The 25,964-nt window shown below is 40.2% G+C and overlaps 1 pseudogene; it reads left to right on the top strand.

Moving 5' to 3' along the window:
* Positions 1-10,420: 10,420 nt before the first annotated feature.
* Positions 10,421-11,129, top strand: LOC123950485 (annotated as a pseudogene).
* Positions 11,130-25,964: the final 14,835 nt, after the last annotated feature.

Raw genomic sequence — 25,964 nt, 5'->3', positions numbered from 1 at the left:
AATTTGAATTTTCCTACCACCTACCAAAGAAAATAAATTTGTAGTTTAAAACTTCCTACAAAGAAAACCACAGGCTCAAATGGCTTTACTGGCAAAAGATTCTCAAACTCTTAAGAAAGAAACAGTATTAAAAATGTCAATTCTACACAAACTCTTCCAAAAAAAAGAAGAGAAATGAGCACTTCCAGGCTCATTTTATACACTACTCATTACCCTGATACCCAAAGCAGACAAAGATATTACATCAAACCATTATCTTTCCTGGATATATACACAATGATCATCTCTAAGTATCAGCAAATTAAGCCCAACAGTACATTTGTAAAATAAACATAGCATGGCCAAATAAGAGTTTACCCCACGATGCAAGGCTAAATATTTGAAAAATCAAACAACGTAATTGATCCTATCAAAAGACTAAAGAAACTGTTGGGATTATCTTAGTAGCAGGGAAAAAAAAAAAAATCCGATAAAATTCAACATCCATTCACCATAAAACCCTCAGCAGACTAGAAAAAGAGAAATTCCTCACTCTCCAAAAGGGCATCCACAAAACACCTGGAGCCTACATCACCCATAATGGTCAGACACCAGGCGTTTTCAGCAGCGCACCGGGCGGCCCCAGGGCTCTGTGTCTTGCTTCAACAGCACGTGGACAGAAGAGTCCCAGGCCCCTTCTTCCAGCCTCCCATTGCCCAGCAACCTCTTTGCCAGTCCCAACCTCGGGAACATTCTTCTTGGCCACCCTCTGCCCCCGGGACCACCCTGCACGGCGTCTGGCGCTGAGCTCCTGACAGTGGCTCAACCATGAGCCCCCAGACTGGTCAGAATGACTCCCCCCGGGGAGAGGTCACCCAGCCGTCCACCGCCGGGTCAACTCGCTCCCCGGGGCTCCCGCACCCACCTCTCTCGGGCTTCTCTTTCCACTGCCAGGATGAGGCTCCGCAGGCCGAGGCGAAGCCAGACGACTTCTCTCCAAGACGCAGAACCAGCGCGGCGGTCGGCCTCGGCCCCGACGTGCGGAACCAGAAGCAGAAGCCGTCTCAAGTCCAGGGGCGTGAAGGCCGGAACGCCACGCCGGCCGCCAGGAGCCTGGGGCCGACCCTCAATCCCGCGCTTTACGTCTGGCTTCCGCCCGCGCAGGCGCCCATCTCGGCTCATCCAGAAGATGGCGACCACCTGACTCAGCAGACGGGCTGGCAGCCTCAGGCTGGGCGGGCGGGAGTCTCTTCCAAACGCCCACCTCCAGCACGGTTAGGAGCCTCCAGATCCTCTTTGAGGGGCCCCTCTGGCACCCCACCTCTGGTGTCAGGGCCTCTGGCTGAGGCTCTCCCTGAGCGGTTAGGCAGCTTTTGACCACCCTGGAGCCGCGTACGCCTGAACAATAAAGCTTTTACACACACACACACACACACACACACACACACACGAAAAGATAAGAACAATAAAGCTTTTACACACACGCACACACACACACGAAAGAAAAAGAAAAGAAAGATAAGAAAGATTAAATTGTTTCCTCTCCAAATCAGAAACAAGGCAGAGATGTGTCTGCCCTCACCATTTCTAGTTAACACTGAAATGTAAAACATAGCCAGTAAGAGAAAGAAAGAAAAGCCAAACTAATTAGAAAGGAAGAAATAAAACCTCTCTCTCTCTCTCTCTCTCTCTCTGCACATGACATCAATGTTAATTTAAGAAGAAAATTTAAAGAATCTTCAAGAAAGCTAGTAGGACTAATGGGACAGTTTAGCAAGATCACAGGATAATATACACCAGCAACGACCAACTGAAAACTGAATTTTTGAAAGAGTACCATTTACAGTATCACCAACAACATGAACTACTTGGGTATCAATTTAACAAAATATGTACAGATGTTGCAAACTACAAAACACTGATGAAAGAAAGACATAGCTAAATACAGATACACAAATTTAATGATTAGGAGATCCAATATTCTTTTTTTTTAAGATTTTATTTATTTATTTGACAGAGATTACAAGTAGGCGGAGAGGCAGGCAGAGAGAGAGGAGGAGGCAGGCTCCCCACAGAGCAGGGAGCCCGATGTGGGGCTCCATCCCAGGACCCTGGGATCATGACCTGAGCCGAAGGCAGAAGCTTTTAAACCACTGAGCCACCCAGGCACGCCCCCCGCCCCCCCCCCCCTTTTTTTTTAAGATTTTATTATATTCTTAATGTGTCAGTTCCTACCAAAAAGACTTACAGATTCAAAATAATATCAAATCAAAATCCCAGCAGGATCCTTAGTAGAAATCTATAAGCTGATTTTAAAAATAAATATGAAGAAACATATAGGTCTAGTCCCCTTCTCTCAATTTGGGATAACCGTGAAGGACCATCTGGTTTCAGAGCTCCCAGTAAAGTTTACTGAAGCCTCAGCTGCAGTCATACTGGGGGGCAGTCTCCCCTGCTGCCCAAGCCCACCTCCCACACTTCCTTATGGGGATGTCTCCTGAGACCAAGCCCAGGGACTTTATATACACAAACCTCCCCCTCTGAGTCAGTTTCCAGGGAACCCAACCTAATTCAGTAGGTTTGAACGAGTTTCTATAAATGAAAATGTTGAATATTTAAGGGACAATTTGATTTCTTTAAAAAAAAAATATCAAATCAATGTGACACAGGAAATGTGTCATGTCAATTTAGGAATATTATCTATGAATTTAGCTGTGATTCCTGAAGAAGCCCATAAAAAATGTACGTAGATGTAATATGATTACATTTATAGAATATTCCTGAAATGACAAAATTATAGAAGTGGAAAACAGCCAGGTGTTAAAGAAAGGGCAGCAGTGGGAGGGAAGTAGATGTGGTTAGAAAAGGGTAACATGAAGAATGGGTGTGGCAATGGGAATGGTTGCTATCTTGACTGTATCAACCTCAACTGATTGTGATAGTTTTGCAAGATGTTACTATTGAGGGGAACTAGGTCAAGGTACATGGGATCTCTTTGTACTATTTCTCCTAACTTATGAGAACCTACAATTGTCCCCAAATTAAAAGTTCAATTAAGAAAAATACATATGTGTCTGTGGAAAATGTTTCCATTAATGGACAGCTTTTTAAAAAGTGACCTTGAGTGCGGCTATTCCAGCATCATTCCAAGACATGAGAGAATAAAAGATAAAATGAAAAATTATGAATTAATTTTAGTTAACTAATTGGTTTAATTGGTTTCATTAGGAAGCTCTGGAATCTTCCTTTAGTCATAGAAGTAGGTTTGCTCTGAACACAAATTTTCAGAGGGCTCTATGACTCTAAATATGAATAACCAGAGTTACCTTATGTATGCATTTTGATTTTTTTATGCCACCTGAAAAAATCTGTAACAAATATATCTACCTTGTCAATGTGAATTTTTAAAACCCCGTTTCTGAAATTTATACCTGCTTCTGAAAAGACCTCTAAGCTAACAGAAATGGAATTAAAGGGACACTGACCACAAATTCCAAACTCAGTCCCTGACTTCTGAGAAAATACCATCATTTTAAAGGCTGTTTATCAAGGGTGGGGGAGAGAGAGACCGACACACAGAGATATCTAATTGAAAGAAATTTAAATTCTACTTATTTCAAAATTTGCTATACATTAACAGATAAAAGCATCATTGGTTAGTTTTTAGAGAACATTTCTTATGTTTTATAAGTTGTAGATAATTTTTGCCACTAATTTGTTTCAGAATTTTATTTTATTTTTTTAGAGAGAGCAAGTGCATGAAGGGCGGAGGGTCAGAAGGAGAGAGAGAATCCTAAGCAGGCTCCATGCCCAGTTAAGAGCCCAACACGGGGCTTGATCTCATTACTCTGAGATCATGACCTGAGCCAAGCTCTAGAGTCAGATGCTTAACTGACTGAGTCACCCAGATGCTCCAAGAAGAATTTTTAAATAATTGTTTCAACAGATATCAAAAAGTATTAACTTTTTATATGATAAAATTTAACAGATAAAATAGATTCTATCCATAGGAAAGAACACTCTGCAGCAGTTAAAAATTATGAGTCAACTTTCTGTGAATCAAATGAAAGGATCTCTAAGATATTTTAAGGGAAAATGGCAAAGATAAAAGGGTAATGGGGACGACTTATGTAAAAATTAAAAATAAAATAATACATATACATAGAACCTAACTTTGGAAGAATATACAAGAAACCAGTAACAGTAGATGCCTCCTATACAGGCCTAGAGCAGAGGCGGGAGGGAGACATGCTTTTCGCTGCATACCTTCTCATATCTTCAAATTCTGTACCGTGCACACATACTACTTTGAGTAAGAATTTCAACAATATTTATAATTAACATAAAGTCTTTAAAATATTGAACATATGAATAAATGAATTATATACATTATTCATTTAAAATTAATACTAGTGAAGTTATAAAGCATGGGTTGTTGTTTTGGTTTTTTTTTTTAAGATTTTATTTAAGAGGATATGAGTTGGGGGAGGGGCAGAGGGACCTGAGCAGGGAGCCTGTTGTGGGGCTTTGTCCCAGGACCCCAAGGTCATGACCTGAGTTGAAGACAGATGCTCAACCAACTGAGCCACCCAGGTGCTCCTAAAGCTTGGGTTTTGAAGGAGAATTCCTAGTGGCTAAATCTGCCATTTACAGGATATTGTGGCCTTAGACAAGTCATTTAATTGTTTTATCCTCAGACTTACGTAAAGTGAGGCTTCTAATCTCCACCTTTAAGGTTTATTCAGTGGACTAAATGTAAACCACACAAAGTGCCCTAGAGAAAGCACACGACACCTAGCAGCTACTTCCTCCATTCCTGTTCTCATTATCTACCCTGTTGTGGTCCTGAGATGTGGGAAAACTAGAAGAATTTCTCAACTGTTATGCTCTCATATGAATTAATGTTTCCAAAGGTCAATAAAACATGAGAACCCCAGTGGTGTTCCATATTCTTTTCTACATCCTGTGTGCAGGCAAGGCCAGCAGTGAAACATCTCAACCTCAAAGTTCATCTCAACCTCTAAATTCATTAAAATTCTAGAGTAGACACTTAATGACAGAGTCTTGGTTTGGGTTCCATCAAAAGCAATCTGAGACAAGCCCATGTGCACAAGTGATTTCTGGGAAGGTGACTATAAGGAACATGGGGGAGGGAACCAGGACAGTAAGAAAAGAAAGAAGGAAACCCCAAAATAGTCTGCATTACCCACCTCCCTACCATGGGCAATGAGGAATTGATCAAGTCAGGGCCATTTGAGAAACATACACAATGACCACCCCACCCCGAACTCTCTACCCGAAAGACAGGAGGCTGAAGCATTTATCCACGTGTTCTGTCCCCCATTGGTTGAGAGTTGAGCTTAGGGACGTTCACATCCCCACACCCTGGGACTTGCACAGGGACCGAACAGGGTCCTGTGCTGTGGCAACAGAGAAAGCAGATGGGCAGAGAACAGAAGACACACATGGAATGCGGTATCGTCAGCACAAGGCGAATGGTTCTTTGACTGGAACTGTCCACTGCAGTTGAGCCATAAACAGAGGGGGGCTGAGGAGACATGACACAGGGTGCCCGAGGCATCTGCTATAGACGTCATCCAGAAACATTCTGGCCAAGTTACTGCTGCTGAAAGAACAAACATGCCCCAAATGTCCGAATTCTCTTTCTTGTCTTCCTCGAGTATGGCAGTAACAATTACATGTTTACAGCTTGTGGCAAAGCTTCAGTGATCCAAATGCTGGAAACATACTTGTGCATATTTCTTTGACAGGCCTGAGCTGCTGAGTAACCTGACATTGACTTCTGGATGTTTACTCCCTTTAACAACTTTTATGTTATGCTCACATTCCTTTAAAAAAAAAAAAAAGGCTGAATATTCTTATTTCCGATGCTGATAAATGACATGTTTACCTCTGTTCCCTCCGCCAAATCCAATAATTACAGAATAAATATGTTTTTTAATCCACTGCATTTACCAGAAGCACAGGAGATGTGCCACCTGCAAATCAAAACAAGGAGACATTTCTGGAGACTATAAAGCCAATGAGAAAAGTCTGGAGATAGCAGAGTTAGGCTCCTTCTCTGCTATTTGACCTTATTTTCCCTGCCCCAGGAACAGCTGCAAACATGGCCACTTCCGTTTAAAAAACTAAACTAAATAGAGAACATACCTGAATAAAGAGAAGGGATGCATCTGAAAGAATCAAAAAGGCAAAGAAAGGACTGAAAAATATTAAAAAGGAAGGAATTTGTGCTACAAGATACAAAACTGAGCAATAACGGTACAGTAAACACGTAAGTACTACCAAAACCCCAACAAATACATCCAACCGTATACACAGACGGCTGTTCAAATCAGTGTGGAAAGGATTAGTTGTTCAGTAAACAGTGCAGGGACCCTTGGTTAGGTATTTAGGAGGGAAAAGAGTTGATCTTACATTGTTATTCACAAGAATAAATAATTTTCACTTAGATGACGCATCAAAATTGTTAAATCCAATTATCCAGGAGTGATGGGAGGCTGGGGTACTTTCTGGCATAAAAGCAAGACATGAAAATTAAAGCAACAATGATATGCCATTTTTGCCTAGGAAAAATGGCCCTCAATCATTGTAGTTACAAGTGAAAATTGATACAAACTTTCTGGGTAGCATCTTGTAGATAGCAAAAGTCTTAAAAATATGTATGCTTTTTAATCCAGACATTAAACTCCAGAAAACTGTCACAAGGAAATAATTAAGAATGCAAAAAAAATAATTGCCTATAAGGATATTCATCACAATTCTTGCAGGAAAGAACTGACAACAACCAAAAGTGCACCAGTTGTAAATCTGTGAAATGACAGAATTGCAACAGGATCAAACTACTAGTTCATGTGTAAAGACATATTGGTAATGGAAACAAAAAGATTATGAAAGAGGGGCACCTGGGTGGCTCAGTCGTTAAGTGTCTGCCTTCGGCTCGGGTCATGATCCCAAGATCCTGGGATGGAGCCCCACTTCGGGCTCCCTGCTCAGCGGGAGGCGTGCTTCTCCCTCTGCCTGCTGCTCCCCCTACTTGTGCGTGCGCTCCCTCTCTCTTTCTCACTATCAAATAAATAAATAAAATCTTTTAAAAAAAGATCATGAAAGAATATCTACTACCATTCATAATCTGTACCATCTGCTCCGTTCATAAGGGTACACCAAGCATCTAGTACATAATAAGCTCTCAATAAATATGTTAAGTGCACGAATGGTAAAACATAATTGCATATGCTAAATACATAACCACGCGGAAGTATTTTTTTTTAAGATTATTTATTTATTTATTTGACAGAGATAACAAGTAGGCAGAGAGGCAGGCAGAGAGAGGAAGGGAAGCAGGCTCTCCGCTGAGCAGAGAGCCGGATGCAGGGCTCGATCCCAGGATCCTGGGATCATGACCTGAGCCAGAGGCAGAGGCTTTAACCCACTGAGCTACTCAGGCGCCCCCACACGTAAGTATTTAATTATGAAGACTGTACAATACCAAACGTAACTTTACATTTTAATGTTAAACATATCTAAGATAAATTTCCATAATAAAGGAAAATACCTATGTCATAATGTTAAAAGACAGAAGACAAACCATAAATATAGTGAAAATACATAGATAAACAGACCAGAAGACTGATTTCTTTGAATAATTGAATTATCATTGATTTTATTTTTCTCCTTTCTTTCTACATTTTCCAAATTTGTTGCCAAAGAATATTTCGTAATGGGAAGGAAACTCTTTTAAACATCATTTTCTGGAATACTATGCATTTATTTAAAATTATATTTTTGAGAAGAGTACTCAAGGTGAGAAAATGTTCGCAGGATATTATTAAATTAAAATACACTGGAAAAACTACATTCAGAAGGATTGCCATTATGTGCATACACACATTCACATACACATACAGAGGAAAGAAGCAGTAGGGTTATATGAAAATCTTAAGGGCTTTATTTCTGGGTAGTAAAATTGTTTCCACTTCTTCCTTGTAATCGTATTTTCCAAATTTTCTACAAAAGAAAAATCTTCCTTTTGAAATCAGGAGGAAGGGCAGCAGGAAAGGGGATGGAAGAGATGTTTTCACTTTTAAGAATGAAAAATATATGGATGGGTTTAAGGTCAAGCCATCAATCCTTAACAGATTCTTTTAGCTTTGTGGGAATCCATTCTCAATGATAAACTTATTTTTCCCTCAAGTACATATTTTCTACAACTGTTCATGCTTATGCCTCTGAACGCTATTAAAATATTAATGTATTCTTCTCATGTTGTCCTCTCATGTTGCCCACTTTCTATCTGAGCAATAAATCTATACTTTTCTAACCTCTCAAAGAGCGGGGAAACTTGCCCAAGGTGACACGACTACTTAGTGGTGGCAAGAGGCCTAGGAACACAGTAATCCTGGCTCCCAGTCCACGGTCGTCCTCTTGGGAAACAAGTCTCTGAAATCCATTCCACAATTTTGAAATGTTTGTTCTTGAAGCGATCTCCTTCAAACAACAACAAGAGAAGTCTTGATATCATGGATCCAACTCCAAGCAGCCTCCATGCAGTCATCCTGTAGACAGAAGATGCACTAAGATCATCAAACACCGGTGTGACCCACGGTACTGGGGGCTTAAGGAATGTTGAATCACCACTTTCTGATGGTTATCCTGCTTTACCAGCAGGGAGAAAGCCTACACAATGAGTTACAGAACCAGGGAAGTCTAGCTTGGGCCACCACCTACAGCCTCCTCGTGCATGTTGGAAGTCCCCTGGAATTCTGTAAAGCTTCCACAAGCACCAGGAAGCTGACACACTTGAGCAGAAACACATAGGCAAGAAATCTATCGTACACGTACTGTTCTGCCAAGGCCCCTCCCCACAAAAACAAGACACAAAACAAAACAGATTTCAACAATCTGTCAAATCCATAAATGGCATGCCATCTAATAACTTGTAATGGGTTCTAAAACACATCGACCTTTCAAATGGTAAATTTCCATCAACTATCAATGAAATAGCATCACTCCCTTTTTTAAAATTCCTCAAGTCTAGCATCTGAAATCTAATTCAAGTCAGAAGTCTTTAAACATCAAATCCAATTGCTCATTCACAGTAAACTCCACGTCCAGAAAGCATCATCTGCCCTAAGTTAGTTAATGAAATATTTGCTGCTGTTTCTTCCCACATAATAAGAAACGCTACTCAACAGAGGATGATTAAAAAATCCATATGCCACATAAACCTCATGAATACAGCTCTCTGTTGCTGCATCAGTCACATAAAGAAAACTGATACTGTGACTTGACACTCTTCTTACCTCGCCAAAAACCTCTCCCAACCACCACATACACAAAAAAAGCAGTAAAATCTAATGAACTTCCTCGCGAGTTAGTGCACAATTGACATCTCACTATGTGAGATGTGTATACAGTCCATTTCAATCTCCATCCAAAAGAAGTAAGAATAGGGGCTTCTGGGTCTCTCTTGCTGTGACTTCTACCACCATAACCCTAATCATGTTACAGAAAGAAAAAACAGCAATACCCTAAAGATTTCCATTGTTAACTTTTTAATCCATCATTTTTTAAATCCATCATTTAATCCATCACCACATTTTTCTCTTCACTCATAAGATAGAGTTTCACATTTTGGAATTTAAGAGTGCTAGGACGAATATCCTTTTATGTTTAAGGGAAGCAGATTAGCTTTTGAGGAAATCACCATTTGTTGTTAGAAAGACAAAATAGTGCATCAAGTAAAATATACTAATTGATGGCTTTCTAAATAAAGCATGATCATTGAGTAAAACTAAATTGGTTGTCTTGTGTGTCAAATTAATCTCTTCATTATGTGGAACCAGGCTGGCTATTTTATGTTTCAATCCATCTTTAAGAGCAGCATTTGATTAATCAAGTTAATGATGACAGGTTTTAGCTAGTGACAAATGATACATTTATTCGGGCCCTTTTTCAGATGATACAAGCTATTGTGAGCAAAAGAAAAAGAAGCATCAATTTGGAAGATTGGATTAGTATGCCTAGTTTGAACTGTCACTTACTCTTGCAAATGAGATTAGAATTAAAGATTAGTTAATGAGTAAATCTCCACCATAATAGATAATTATCATCAAACATAGGGCATACAAACTCTTCCAGATTATTTTACACTGAAGAACATAAAAAATACTGTATATTGGGGCTAATTTAAAGTTGGTGGATCTTGGGCTCCTGGGTGGCTCCGTGGGTTAAAGCCTCTGCCTTCAGCTCAGATCATGATCCCAGAGTCCTGGGATCGAGCCCGGCATTGGGCTCTCTGCCCAGCAGGGAGCCTGCTTCCCCCTCTCTCTCTCTCTGCCTGCCTCTCTGCCTACTTGTGATCTCTGTCTGTTGAGTAAATAAATAAAATGTTTTAAAAAAATAAAAATAAAAGGGACACCACAGGTGGGGAAGCTAACGCCGCTCTTCGAGTCGGACGGGCTTCTGAAGCCAGCAGGATGAATGTGGGGGTGGCACACAGCGAAGTAAACCCCAACACTCGAGTGATGAATAGCCGGGGCATCTGGCTGGCCTACATCATCTTGGTAGGACTGCTGCATGTGGTTCTACTCAGCATCCCCTTCTTCAGCATTCCTGTTGTCTGGACCCTGACCAACGTCATCCATAACTTGCTACCTCCTGGCCAGCTTCTACACCAAGTATGATGCTGCTCACTTCCTCATCAACACAGCCTCATTGCTCAGCGTCCTGCTGCCTAAGTTACCCCAATTCCATGGGGTTCGACTCTTTGGCATCAACAAATACTGAGGGATGGGGCTGGGGATAACACTGGACCAAAGAGCTGCAACATCCTTTCCTTCTCTGTATTGTCTTCTGTATCTTGAAACCCTGAGAACTACATAACCTTTCCCAAACTCCTAGGAAGAAAACAGACTGGAAAATGGGGCTCCCTGGGCCCAGCCCTGCTAAAAACAAATTTTCTTTGAATCAGGAAAGGTGGCAAAGATAAGGGCCAAATCAGTCTCCCTCACAGCAGGAAGCCATGTTTGAGCAGTTTGGTGATTAAGTTTTTCCAGATCTTCTACCTGCACCACCTGCCAGCTCTGTTTTGCTGTGTATTTTCCCTATAATAAAGTTTGGTTTTGTTTTTTAAAAAAAAAAATAAATAAAATAAAAATAAAAATAAAAAATAAAGTTGGTGGATCTCAAAAACAATGTGACCAAACAATTTCAATTAAGCTATCAGCAAGATAATTTTAACTAAAATCAGAACTTTTTAAGAAGACCCCTCTTAAAAGTAACCGTTAATACAGAATGACAGAGAACAATATCCCCCCCTCCCTGCTTCATTAAAAGTAATTATGTAACTAGTCTTTAGAGTCCAATCTATCTGTTTATGGCAAATTTCTAATACAGAGGGGATGGCAAACTATAGCCCAGCCCACTGGCCAAATCCAGTTGGCCTCCAGTTTTTGTAAATAAAGTTTTATTGGAACTGTCACCATAGTTCATTTATATATTGTCTGCTGCTGCTTTCACACTACAATGGCAGAGCTGAGTCATTGCAACAGAGACCATATGGCCTACAAAGTCTAAAATATTTACTATATGGCCCTTTACAGAAACTTTGCTAACCCCTGCTCTAATATATTGGTTTTCAAATTTTAGCAGTCGAATCCTTTCAAATGCAATCCTACAAGAACATAAAGCATCTGAATGCAGTATTTCTAGTATACATTAATTTTATAAATTAAGATGTAAAATATTTACTTAATAAGAAGTCAATCAACAAGAAGACCCAGCAGTTGGGTTGAACACAAAATGAGAAATCGGGAGTGGCGATAACAGCCACAGTCATAGCAGTATGGTTGCATTTTGCTTTGTTTGTTCTGTTGTATTCTGTTTTGGTAGCAGAGAATTGATTCACACAGATAAATGGTTGCAAATAGTAACAGTTTTTTTAAAGCTCCCTTGCAACCCAGGATACTCAACAATTGAAAGATGATAGACATCTATTCCAAGAAACGGTACAAGTTAACCTAGCAGCCCAAGTCAACACGCTGCTGATCTGCAACGTTTTAAAAATCAGCACCTAACACTTCTGTTACATGTGCTTTTTATTTCTAATTTAAGAACAGATTTTTTTTAACATAAAGGAATTTTTAGCTTGCTACGGGGGTTAATTAAAAAAATACATAAAACTGCCTGCCAAATACCCCTTCGCTACTTCGTCTGAAAAAAATGTTTTTCCCAATTTGAAGCATGTGGTCTTAGGAGGAGCTCCCATGTTCCCTGGTGATAACCCAGCCAGCCACAGTGGTGGACTGAAGCCAGCCCACACCAATTCCCAGAAATCTTTGCCTAGACATCAGAGGGAGGACATCTCCACTTCCTTACGATGGGGAAGGAGGACGATATGAAGCCTGATGTTGCCAGAAAGGTATTTTCCAGTCTTGTAGAAGAACTGGATATAAGAGAATGACATGACACACCAAGAGAAACAGAGGTAAGAGATGGAAAGAGAGTTAGTGGCACTGGATGCTATGCTTCCAGTTCTCCTTATGACCTTAGCTGCATCCCTGTCTTCCCTCTTTGTGGTTTGATTACAAAAGCCAGTAAATTCCTACCCTCTGTGTCTGAAGCTGTTTGAGCAAGGTTTGAGTTGAGTATTCTAACTGATACACACACGCACGCACACATACTCACGAGCACAAGCACAAATGTCTTAATTGCAAATGGAGGGGTGAAAAGTCTGGAAGGACAACTATGATCATGTATACTTGTCATTTTTTCTGGCTGCCCATTTCATGAACTCCTTTTCTAAATTTCTGTAATCCTCCTCTTCCATGTAAGTCTTAATGGGAAGAATCAAGGTTCACTATATAATCTGAAATGATAGTAATAATAGCTAACATTTTATATATTTATTATCAGAATTTTTTAATTTCTTTAAAGATTTTATTTATTTATTTGAGAGAGAGAGAATGAGCAAGAGAGAGAAAGAGAGAAAGCATGAGAAGGGGGAGGGTGAGAGGGAGAAGCAGACTCCCTGCTGAGCAGGGAGCCCAAGCAGGGCTCAATCCCAGGACTCCAGGATCATGACCTGAGCCGAAGGCAGTCACCCAACCAAATGACCCATCCAGGCACCCAGAAACTTTTTTATCTAAATTCAATTAGCCAACATACAGAATATCATTAGTTTCAGACGAAGAGTTCAGTAACTCATCAGTTGCATACAACAACCAGTGCTCATTATATCACATGCCCTCCTCAATATCCATTACCCAATTACCCTATTCCCCCAACCATCTCCCCTCAAGCAATCCTCAGATTGTTTCTGATAGTTAAGAGTCTCTCATAGTTTGTCTCCTTCTCTGATTTCTTCCCATTCCGTTTTTCCCTCCATTCCCCTATGATCTTATGCACTTTTTCTCATATTCCTCATAGCAATGAAACCGTATGATAATTGTCTTTCTCTGACTGACTTACTTTGCTCAGCATAATACCCTCTAATTCCATCCACATCGATGTAAATGGTAAGATTTCAATCGGGAAAGTTCCTAAATAATATGCCTAAAATAACTTATTCTATTTTCACTACAATCCCATAGAGTAATTACAACTATTATCCCTACTTTACAGAAAGTAAAGAGACACATAGAGGTCAAGTAATCTGCTCACAGTCACAATCAATAAATAGACAAACCCAAGAAATTGGGTTCCAGAGTCCCTACTCATAATCTCTTTGCAACTTTGTCCCTGAAAATCCCAGACCTTTGCTTTCCAAGACCTCACATTACATCTAGGATATATTAGCCAAAGCACCCAGCCCAGACTTGCATCGTCTAAGACAGAATAAAGAGAGACTTGCAGGGACCAGGAACAGGTGCGTCCGTGGCAGCGATGGCGTGAAAGAAGGATGGAGCTGCTGGAAGTAATGGCCATGGTGCTGGGGCCACTGCAGCGATGGACTCTGTGTTTGATGTTGCACTCTGTTACCTCCTGGCTGCATCATCCCCAATCTGGTCCTTCCCTCTGAAGATTCAGAAAGCTATCACGTCTCTTTTTAAATGTACCCCTTTCTTGCTTAAGTCAGCCAGCATTTTCTGCAACTTGCATGTAAGAAGTTTAACCTTTGACTATATTCTAACAATGGTTACTCTTAAGGAGTGGACTTGGAGAAAGATGGATTTTTTTGGTTACTTCTTACATTTCTATATTTTAACGTCATGCCTCAAAAACAGTTTCCCACTCCTCTTTCTTCCAAATCGCAGGCCTTGTACCCTACATTAAGAGATTTCTCCTTGCCCTTCACACCATATGAAACCACTGATGAGTTCTAAGAAGGGCAGCGTCTGGCCAGCAATGCATTCTGAAGCAGAGTGAGAATGGCTTTGGTCAGGACCAGACTGCGGGTCCACTAGGGGGCCCGTGAAGAGTCCATTGCAACAGCCCAAGTGGTTTATCACCAGAGTTCCCACTAGAGAAGTGGTAAGACAGACCCAAAGAAGGGGATAGATTGGAGAGCATGCTGAGAGGTAGATTTGGCAGAGGCTGGTGCCTAAATGGACATGGGAGAGGAGAACATAATGAAAGCTGTCAAGGGTACCTTCCAAGCTTCTTCTTTTGGTGACTGACAGTGATGCCATCGTCTAAGACAGAATAAAGAAGTGAGAGCAAGCTTATGAGATGAATGCCATCCAGCTGGTCTTCGGGTCAGTTCTGAGTACCTCAGAGATTGCCAGAGAGGGAGCCAGTATGCAGAGGGAAATGGCCACCTGATACTCAGAGATTCGAACAGAGCCGAAACATAGACATTGGTATCATGAGCATTCGACAGTGATAACGGGAACCATGAGGACGAAGACGATCATCTAGGGAGAATATGAAGTGTTAGAAGAGCAGTGAGAGGAAAAAATGGAATCTGGGGGAATATGTGAGGGATGGACAAAGAAAATAAAGAGGACAGCATAAAAAAGAAAGAGAAACAGCAGTTGGAGAGGCTGGAGGAGAACAAGTAACGCACCATATGTAGAGTCAAGGGTCAAAGAACTCCAAAAAGGAGAAATCGGTAAAGTAGATGAAATTTGACAGGAAGGTCAAATTTTCAAAGACTGAAAGTATTCATGGATTTCGCAATTAGAAGGTACCTACAAAGCGCATAATAAAGCAATCCTGGGAATGTTGATCAGGAAAGGATCTCTTTTAAAAAAAACATATTTAAGGACCTAGAATTTAAGTGTATATAATGACACCAAAAATAAAACATCAATAACAATAAAACTTCTGTGCTGATGTGACCTCCTTGTCTCCTTTCAAGTCATCAGGTTCTGGTCCTGAATGAGGAAGGCAATATTTTACGTTGTCTCTGTAGGCTCAGAAGCCCATGGAACATGTTTCTTCTCACAGCTGAAGGAATTACAAATGATCTAGTCTTGAATATGCACGCACTCTCTCTCCTCTGTTTTTATTACATTTTAAATAAGACTTTAAAAATGCTAACTTATCAGATATACACTAGAGGAAAAAGAAACAGCATGGATGTAACCCCCTACTAATGAGGCACTAATGCATAATTATTATAATACATGTACTTCTCTCCACAGACGAATATTTATAAACACTGAAACAGTCTAGTTTGCAGTGAAGTCTCATGTACAGATTGTTTTTCTCTTGTGGTTTGTCCTTTTTTCTTATTGTGGCAATATTTAATGAATTTCACAGACTCTGCTCATTCTCTGAAACTACCGAATGAACCTCCATACATAATGTGCACTGCCATCAACAAGCATATAGAGATGAGACATACAGCTACATTAAACACCTCCCACCACTTGTAAAATTAGTCCATTATCTCAATTTTAAATACTTAACACTGAGCCAACACACAATATGTTAAAACAAAATTGGTTAAATTAGGTAATTTCAAAAGACAGAGTTTAGGGAGGTGATCAAGGGAAGACTACAATTAAAGTAATTTAGATTAGGGGCGCATGGGTGGCTCAGGTGGTTAAGCATCTGCCTTCGGCTCAGGTCATGATCTCAGGGTCCTGGGATCCAGCCCATGTGGGGTTCCCTGCTCAATAGGGAGTCTGCTTCTCCCTCTCCCTCTACCCTTCTCCCCTGCTCATTCTCTCTCTTTCTCGCTTGCTCTCTCTCTCTCTCAAGTAAATAAATAAAATCTTAAATAAATAAATAAATAAATAAAGGAATTCAGATTAAACACTGATAAGGCTTGAGGAAGCGCATTAAGTAGAACCCTTTACTCAGTCTAAGTTCCAAACCAGTTGAGAGCTAAACAAGAGACAGAGATCAGAACATCGGCAGGATCACCAGCAAAGGCCAGACCAGGTTGAAAGATGTGGCTTAGGTGTGTGTCAGCAGTGGACAGAGGTAAATTCCTTCCCTCAGTCCCATGCAGTGCAGAAATGCAGGCCACCTGGCCCTCAGGAACATCAAGCGTTGAAGGGATGCATTCTCTAAGACCACGTCATGTAAACACTACCACCTGTTCATCCAATTTCTACTTTAGAAAATTTACATAGAAAATCAGATTAGACAATGAGATACCACCTCACACTGGTCAGAATGCCTAAAATTAACAAGTCAGGAAACAACAGATGTTGGTGAGGATGCAGAGAAAGGGGAAATTTCTTGCACTGTTGGGAATGCAAACTGGTGCAGCCACTTTGGAAAACAGTATGGAGTTTCCTCAAAAAATTACAAATGGAGCTACCCAACAATTGCACTACCAGGTATTTATCCAAAGGATACAAAATAGTGATTCAAAGAGACACATGCACCCTAATGTTTTTAGCAGCAATGTCAAAATAGTCAAACTATGGAAAGAACCCAGGTCTCCATTGACAGATGAACGGATAAAAAAGATGTAGCATACATACACACTGGAATACTACTCACCCATCAAAAAGAATGAAATCTTGCTGTTTGCAACAAAAGGACTGGAACTAGAGGGTACTACACTAAACAAAATCAGTCAGAGAAAGACAAATACCATATGATTTCACTCATAGGTGGAATTTAAGAATGAAACAGATGAACATAGGGAAAAAATGAAATAAGAGGAAAATGGGAAGGCAAACCAGAAGAGATTCTTAACCATAGGAACAAACAGGGTTCCTGGTGGGGAGGTGCGGGGGGGATGAGGTAACTGGGTGATTGTATTAAGGAGGGCACTCTTTATAATGTTGTAAGCAACTGATGAATCACTAAATTCAACCTCTGAAACTAATAATACAGTATATGTTTATGTAATTGAATTTAATTTTTAAAAATCTTTTGAAGAAAATCAGATTAGAATGTGTGCTTCCTAGATGGAGTTGAACACACACACATGTACAGACACACGGTATGAGAAAATGGCTAGGCTTTGTATGTCCAGTTCCTTTCCCAAACTCACTAGATAGATAACTCATGGTAACTCTGTGGGTTCCTTTCTAATAAGTGGTAAGGCAAGAGGGAAATTCCTTCTCATGGAAACTAGAGGTTTGAGCAGTAAGTGATTCCTATTATCCCTAATAAATGTAAATGATTACTGATTGTAAGTTTATTTTGCTTTCTCTCAACTGCAGGGTGGGATAGCCATGTCTATCCACTTCATTTCTCTTTGGTTCTACAGGTCAAGATTACAACCATATCTGCATAAATAACAGTGCATATATGCACTGAGTATATATCTATAGACTCATCTGCAGAGACAGAGCTTGAGCCCCAAAATCATAATTCCCTAAACTGAAATTCAGCTGCTGGCTGAGGAAGGTTAACATTAAGCAAAAGCATTCCATAAATTACATTCTGCATTGTATGAATGCCATTATTCATTCCTTCAATTAGCCTTCATTGAGGGTCTACTGTATCCCAAACAGTGGTCTAAATTATGGGGATACAAAGATGATCAGTCAAAATTCCTGAATTCTAAGAAATAGTCCCCCCCCCAAAAAAGTTCAAAGAAATAATGTACCAAGTTACATTCAAGAACGTATGCTACTAAATGCTACTTGAATATTTACAAATTTAAAATTAAGTGGGTAGGGACTTCTATTAGATATGTAAAATCTCTTTACTCTATGACCTATTCTCTTTGTTAGAAGCAAACCACCACAGGTCCTGTCCTCATTTAAGGAGAAGGAATTATACAAGGGCATCACTCAACAGGGACCACTTTAGAATGTGTGCCTCATCTCCTTAATATATAAAGAGTTCACCTAAAAAACTGTTTAAAAATTTTCAGTAGAAAAACTGGCAAAGAAACTGGACATCTGAAGTATACACATTCTAGATAAAGCATACAAGTAGCTCTTAAACATATAAAAAGATTCAACCTCAGACCTCCCAAGAAAAATGCCTTTTTTAAAAACCTATCCTATTGGCAACAATATAAAACTGGTCATGTATTATTTGTGAGATAATATGCACTCTTCAGCATTGCTGGCAGAAGTATAAATTTTTTTAAAAGATATATTTATTCTTTTTTAAAGATTTTTATTTATTTGACAGACCAAGATCACAAGTAGGCAGAGAGGTAAGCAGAGAGAGAGGGGGAAGCAGGCTCCCTGCTGAGCAGACAGCCCCATGCAACGCTCAATCCCAGGACCCTGGGATCATGACCTGAGCCGAAGGCAGAGACTTTAACCCACTGAGCCACCCAGGTGCCCCAAAATATGTATTTATTTTTTTGAGTGAGAGAGAATGCAGTGGGGAGGGGCAGAGGGAGAAGGCGAATTCAAGAATCTCAAGCAGACTCCCCACTCAGCAGGAAGCCTGATACTGGGCTCGATCTCACCACCCCAAGATCATGACCTAAGCCAAAGTCAAGATTCAGATGCTTAACCAACTTAGCCACCCAGGCACCCCAGTATAAATTTGTTTAATACTTACAGAGAACAATTGATAACTGGCAATATCTATAAATGTAATGTTCCTTGCGATCTAGATATTCCATTAAAAAATTTAACCATAAAAATTTAAGAGTATACACATGAAATTACATTGACTTCAGCAATATTTGTAAAAGCAAAAGATTAGAAACAACCTGGCTATCAGATGTCCAACGGAGGATGGACTAAATTAACTACAGTATATTCATATAGTAGAATAGTATGGAAACTATTAAAAAGCATGAGGTTGTATACCAAATACTGCTATGGGAAAAAAAATATTCTGTAGAATAATATATATAACAACTATCTTTTGTTTTAAAAGAAGAGGAAAATAATATAATTTGTATTTGCTCCCAGACGCATAAATAAATCCTGGAGGATATGGATATACATCTGGAGGGGCTATATATCCCTTTACATCTGTATGTGGTAGATAGACAAACAATAGATAGATGATAGAATCAAATCTTTGGCCCATAGTCTATGGTTGTTTCCCCTGATTGTACCAGTGCGTTGCCAAACCTTCAGTCTTAAATTTAATCAGAACTGAAGTTGTATTATTCCAACATTTAAGGTGGAAAAATTCCTATAGATGTGCAAAAGTAAAATGGTTATTGCTGAATCCATAATTACCCACCATATTCATACTTACATTGCATTTTCTCCCTCTTCCTGTTCTTCAAGTTCCCAGCCCTATACTTGATGGATCTTGGCCATACTTACCAAGTAGTTACCTACTTGATGGAACAAGAGTACATAGGGACCTCTGACCATTATCTCCTGGTATGCTCAAAAAATAATCTTTTACCTAACTTCTATAGAACTTTACAATCAGAAAGTGTTTTTCAGGGGCGCCTGGGTGGCTCAGTTGGTTAAGCCACTGCCTTTGGCTCAGGTCATGATCCTGGGGTCCTGGGATCGAGTCCCGCATCCGGCTCCTTGCTCGGCAGGGAGCCTGCTTCCTCCTCTCTCTCTGCCTGCCTCTCTGCCTGCTTGTGTGTATCCTCTCTCTCTGACAAATAAATAAAAAATCTTAAAAAAAAAAAAAAGAAAGTGTTTTTCAGATACCTGCAATTGTCTAAATTGACTTCAGAGAACATGGCAATTTGAACTCATATAGTTATCTCTGCTCCTGCTTGCCCCTCACTAAAATGAAAAACAAGAAATGGAAAGCTACAAACCCACAAGGACTAAGAGAACAGAAAAGGAAACAAAAGCAGAAGAGAGATTTTATCTCACTTGAATATTAACAAGTGGTCACTCGTGTTGCAAAGCAGGAAAACCTGAAGCCTGTGCCTATAGAGGGAAAAACTAACAAAAAGCTTTATTCATGCCACCAGAACCCCAGGAAAGCAAAGAAGTACAAGGCACCAAGAGACCTGGATGGGTAGTTTATATAAAACTTTATTTAGTCTGTGGACCAGCTACCTAGGCATCTCTGAAAAACCTATTGGAAATGCAGCATTCCAGGGGCACCTGGGTAGCTCAGTTGGTGAAGTATCTAACTCTTGATTTCAGCTCAGGTCATGGTCTCAGGGCTGTGAGATCGAGCCTCGAGAAAGGTTCCCTGCTCAGCGCAGAGTCTACTTGAGATTCTCTCTCTCTCCCTCTTTCCCTCTGCCCCTCCCCTGCTGCCCTCTCTCTTGAATGAAGGAAAGAAAAAACAAAGAAAGAATGAATGAATTCTAGGTACCACTCCAGACCTACTGATCAGAGCCTAAGATTCCCAGGTAATCTGTAAATACATTAAAGGTTGCAAGGCATTGCTATAAAGAGTGATTCAAGTTCCAGAACTGCCCCCCACATCCCACAGAGCCATGAAACTGCTCCACCCCCCACAGGAGATAAGAGATTTTCTTCTAGGTATGTTGAACCCCAGAGCTCCCACACCCAGGGGCACTGGCATAGCTGAAGATAGGACTGAAGTGGCTTCCACTCAAAGCCATGTAGGGAAGAACAAGGCCCGCAGAGCTTAGCAATCCAAGGTCTAGCAACAGGTTGCCATTCCCAGGTAGAACATTAGAAATTTCCCCTTTGGGGAAACCAGCTAGCCCAAAAGAGAAGACCTACACATGCTGACATTTGGAGATACCCAATGAAAAGTCAATTCCTCAAATTATTATGTTGACAGTAAAAATAGAACAAGGCATACAAATCTGATCTGGATCAGAGAAGGCAGGTTTTTTTAATTTAAATTTTACTTGGTTAACATACAATACAATACTGGTTTCAGGAATGAAATTCAGTGATTCATTAGTTCCATACAACACCCAGAGCTCATCTTATCAAGTGTCCTCCTTAATGCCCATCACCCGTCTAGCCCATCCCCCACCCACTTCCCTCCATCAACCCTCAGTTTGTTCTTTATCATGAAGAGTCTCTTACTGTTTGTTTCCATCTTTCTTTTTTTTCTTTTCCCCCTTCCCTTATGTTCACCTGTTTTCTTTCTTAAATTCTACTTATGACTGAGATCATATGGTATTTGTCCTTCTCTGTCTAACTTGTTTCACTTAGCATAACATCCTCTACTCCATTCATGTCATTGCAAATGGCAAGATTTCATTCTTTTTGATGGCTGAGGAATACTCCACTGTGTACACGCACCACCTCTTCTTTATCCATTCATCATCGATGGGCATTTGGGCTCTCTCCATGCTTCAGCTATTGTTGACAATGCTGCCATAAACATCAGGGTGCATGTGTCCCTTCTAATCAGTGTTTTTGTATCCCTTGGATAAATACCCACTAGAGCAATTACTGGATCATAGGGCAGCTCTAGTTTTAACTTTTTGAGGAACCTCCATGCTGTTTTCCACAGTGGCTGCACCAGCTTGCATTCCCACCAACAATGCAAGAGGGTTCCCCTTTCTCAGAGGAGAAGGCAGTTTTTTAAATATGGCATGCTTTCTGTCTCCCAGCTTAATCTCTGGCCCAGCACATTGAGTACCGGCAAATGCTTCAGTCTCTGGTAAATGCTCCAACCCACCAGTAACAGCTGTCTGTGACACTCTGGCAGGAAAAAAAGATTTATTTGCGATATATTTGCAATATATTCCACAAATGTGGGAGGGATATTGTCATACAGGTTACATATTATACTAACATACATACATACACACACATTATACTAACAACTGACATTTATTGAGAGACCATGATGTGTACTTTCCCTGTATTTCCTCAATTCCATCCCGGGGACTGAAGTAAACATTATAATTATCCTTGTCCTCAGGTGAAGACATTGGAAGTTAGTTACAGGCATTAATAGACTATCAGATGAAACAGCAGACTGAACACACATCTACCACTCTTGCTCCCTCCAGACACATCACTCACCTTATTTAAGCGAGATAGGATGAACAGGAGAGGGGGCAATATCCTTGCAAACCTGTAAATACACTGAGAATGGTAAATGACTTAGCAGACCGCAGACCACTGTATCTTAAATTGGTGGTGGGGAAAACAGAAAACCCACATAATTCATAAGGCAGAATCCCTGCAATGATTCAGAATAGGAATTCCAGGTTCTTCTGGAAGTGGGAGTAAAAGGTGGGAGTACTAAAAATAAGGGGAATTAGCTGAAACCTTTGTTTAAAAAGCAGTCATATCCCCCCACATCTCCTCCCCCTCATCCATCCCTGCCCCCCATCTAGGAAAACAGATGAGATTCATTCTTGGGGGGAGGATTGGTAACCAAGTCCTTGACCAGGGGACCCCATGTACAGGTAAAGGCCTGAGTTCTGTACTGAAAACAGACTTCCCTCCTTGGCTCCCAAAACACTGGCAGTCAAGCATTCATCCTCTGGGCAGGAGACTGTGGGGAGTATCTGCAACCCCACTAGAGTTTGACTAGTGTAAGAGAAAAGTTCTAAAGACACTGACGCTAGAGGTTCTCCAAGAAATAGATCTCTCTCTACAGGGTAGTCACAGTAACAAGGCATGCTCACGGGCTTACAGCCACCAGTCCATTTTAAATGATGGGCAATTATTCAGTACAAGATTGGTAGACCTCAGAATATGTGGTAGTACTCAATATCAGCTAGAATACAGGGAAACAGACTCCCTCATGCACAACCATTGAACACGTATATTGGCATAACCTCTTTGGAAAGCAATCTGGAAAGTTTCATAGCAAGTTAACTGCCAGGAATTTACCCTTCAGCAAATTCACTAGCAATTTACTTGCAAAAATAAGCCAAGCTATATAGGCAAAGATGTTCACCAAAATGTTGTTTATCATAAGAACTGAAAGAAAAGAAGCTTAAGTAGCCACCAGCTTAAAAAAAAAAAAAAATGGCTTAAAGCACTAGGTCCACGCAGGAAATGGGATATACACAACCATTAAAAACAATGAAGTAGGGCACCTGGTGGCTCAGTGGGTTAAAGCCTCTGCCTTCGGCTCAGGTCATGATCCCAGGGTCCTGGGTCCATAGGTGTTGATATGGCGTGATTTCCAAGGTGTAATGAAAAGCCAAAACAAATTACACATAGAAGAGTAAATATAATATACTATCTTTTCCACTTAAAACACATACACATATTTATATTCATACACACATCTACTCACTTCTATCTTTGTACTTGGAAAGGAAATGTGTGCATTTCTGAAAACTATTAACAATAGCTACATCTAAAGACAGAAATTTTGGGTCTGGGATGGGAGGAAGATTTGTTTTTTATTGTATCCATGTTATTGATTTTTACCATATACATGTATTTTCCATTTAAAAAATAAACAAAATATTGAAAGGACATTTTTAAAAGTTGTGTACCTTTATCTGAAGCATTAGCTACTATTAGAAATAAAATATTACCCAATCTATATCCTTGACATAGAATTCTCTCTTGACCCAGGGACATATAAAATCAAAACTCAAGAAACCTAACACTAAGCAGCTCCTGATCTGGCTACCTCACCAATGACTACCAACCACCATCAACCACAGACATTTCTGTTCCTCCATTTCCCAATTCGACCATGCTTCACTCAGCCTCTCGAATCAGAAATCTGGAAATTGTATAGGATTTTACCTTTCCCCTGCCCCCTATATCCAATCACCAAATGCTATCAACCCCACTCCCTTAAACTGCTCATGAATCTGTACCCAACCAGTCATCCCCTCTGCTTTAATTAACACAGTTATCAGACCTCCCCCACATTGCTCTAGGATCCTTCTTACTCACTCCGTAGCCAGTATCTCTTGAATTCATATTCCACGCAAGTGCCCCGGTGATTTCTCAAGAGCCCCAGTTTGATCAGCCTTTCCCTGCTTAAAAGTTGTCAGTAGTGGGGTGCCTGGGTGGCTCAGTGGGTTAAAGCCTCTGCCTTCAACTCAGATCATGATCTCAGGGTCCTGGGATCAAGCCCCACATGGAGCTCTTTACTCTGCAGGAAACCCGCTTCCCCTCCTCTCTCTGCTTACCTCTCTTCCCACTTGTGTTCTCTGTCTGTCAAATAAATAAATAAAATCTCTCAAAAAAAAAAAAAAAAGGAAGAAAGAAAGTCGTCAGTCGTTGTCCTCTTATCACATAAATGTGATCTGGCCTCATCTACGTACCTCCACTCTTTCCCCGTCCCTGCACCATACAGACATATTTGTAGGCTCCCAGTTTCACTAGTCAGGGCCCACGCTGTTCTCTTTTCCTGAAGCCTTTTTGTCCCCTTCATTCCCAGTTGCCATTATTCCTTAGTGTTGTTTTGCTTGGTACCTCAACTCTGATTGTGACCCTCTTCATGTTTATATGCACCTCTTTTATTTTCCTATCCTCAAATGCTAGCACAGCTCCAGGTACATAATGGGACGTCAGTAAATACCTGTTGAATAAATGAAGCAAGCTAGAAAGACCAGGTATCATTCTAATGCAGGTTAGTGACCATTTCTACAAGGTCTTTCTTGAAAACAGAGATTCTTTTCCATGCATCTTTTGATTGTTGTCAATACCACGCATCTTAAAGATAAATTTGGTGAATAACGTTTTTATATTGTGCCTTAAAAATTAAAGCAGCCAAACTACGTGGAGAGACCCACTGAGGGGCACTACCAGTGAGATGTGACAAAATTAGTACAAATGGCTCAGGTAAGAAAGGAAGGGCTTCCAACCAATTAAAGCTAATATAAATAAACTATAAAACATTAAAGAACAGTTCACAGTCTACCTGTGGTTGGACCTTTCAAATTGCAGCAATGTGGATAAAGGAAAAACTCCAACTCACTTAACCTAGGAAAGATTATAAATCATAATAAATAATGTTTGCTACAACAATGGAATCAGGAAAAGAAAATTCATAAAGCCTTTACTACATAAAGCCTTTACGAGGAATGTAAAACATTCAAAGCTCAACTCATTTTCCTGTTGCCTAAATGTCCTGTATTTGCAGAAATATTCTCCATCACCTTGACAGTTTTCTTTTGTATACAAATTTTATTTACCTGAATTATTAATGCTGCTTGTGTTTGTGCCCGTATCTTAATTTTCCTCTCTTCATTCCACTGTCATGAGTGTTGTGATTCACATTTCAGGAGATGACAAACAAAATATTTCTTTGGGAAACTGGGTAGTGTCACCAATGTTTTTGTACTGGTAAGAGATTATTCTTTTCCCCAGTTTAAAAAAAAATGAACATTTCTCCTTTTTTTTTTCTTACAAACTGTCATTCACAGAAATTACAGTTTAAGCTGTACTGAATGGATAAAAGATAGACTTTATAGTAAGGATTGTGTGTCAGACAAAAAAAATATAGGACAAGGAGACCCCAGTGAGCAAGCAATTCACAATATGAAGTATGTGCCTTCAGGAAAAATTCCTCAGGCCAACCATAACAAACAGCAATTAGTAATGTTCATGAGAGTATTATTTTTGTTGTACAGCTAAAATTTTCATATTTTAACTAGCATTGCCCTATGTCATACACAATGTTTGGCCTCAAATCCTATTTGATTCAGCCAGAAGTTTGGCTGAAGCAAAAGCTATGGACAGAAATACTTAAGAGTTGAGCTTATAGCAAGATGAAATACTCTACTGCCATTGAGAAGAACGGGGGCAATTAAGAGCCTTCCAGATCCCCTTAAAAATATACTTGTA

The sequence above is a fragment of the Meles meles genome, chromosome 1, assembly GCF_922984935.1.
Source record: "Meles meles chromosome 1, mMelMel3.1 paternal haplotype, whole genome shotgun sequence".
NCBI lineage: Eukaryota > Metazoa > Chordata > Mammalia > Carnivora > Mustelidae > Meles > Meles meles.
This window is presented reverse-complemented; position numbering and strand designations above follow the sequence as displayed.